Here is a 549-nt window from a genome sequence, read left to right as displayed (position 1 = left end):
GGCCCGGGTTTGATCCCTGGTCAGGGAACTAGATCCCACATGCATGCCGCAGCTAAGAGTTCACATGCTACAACTAAGGAGCCAGCATGCCTCAACTAAGGAGCCGGCAAGCCGCAACTAAGGAGCCTGCCTGCCACAACTAAGACCCGACCCAACCGAAAAAAAAAAAATAGTGAATGACTGAATTCTCTTTCTCCCAAAGAGCAGAAACAAGTCAAAGATATCTGTTCTCACTACTTATATTCAACATTGTATTGGCAGTTCTAGCCAATGTAGTAAGGCAAGAAAAATAAAAGACATTCATATCAAAAAGGAAGACGTTGGGCTTCCCTGGTGGCACAGTGGTTGAGAGTCCGCCTGCCGATGCAGGGGACACAGGTTTGTGCCCCGGTACGGGAAGATCCCACATGCCGCAGAGCGGCTAGGCCCGTGAGCCATGGCCGCTGAGCCTGCACATCCGGAGCCTGTGCTCCACAACAGGAGAGGCCACAACAGTGAGAGGCCCGCGTACCGCAAAAAAAAAAAAAAAAAGGGAAGACGTGAAACTTT

The sequence above is a fragment of the Physeter macrocephalus genome, chromosome 9 (genome assembly GCF_002837175.3).
Source record: "Physeter macrocephalus isolate SW-GA chromosome 9, ASM283717v5, whole genome shotgun sequence".
In the NCBI taxonomy this organism is placed as follows: Eukaryota; Metazoa; Chordata; class Mammalia; order Artiodactyla; family Physeteridae; genus Physeter; species Physeter macrocephalus.
Note: the sequence above shows the minus strand (reverse complement) of the source record.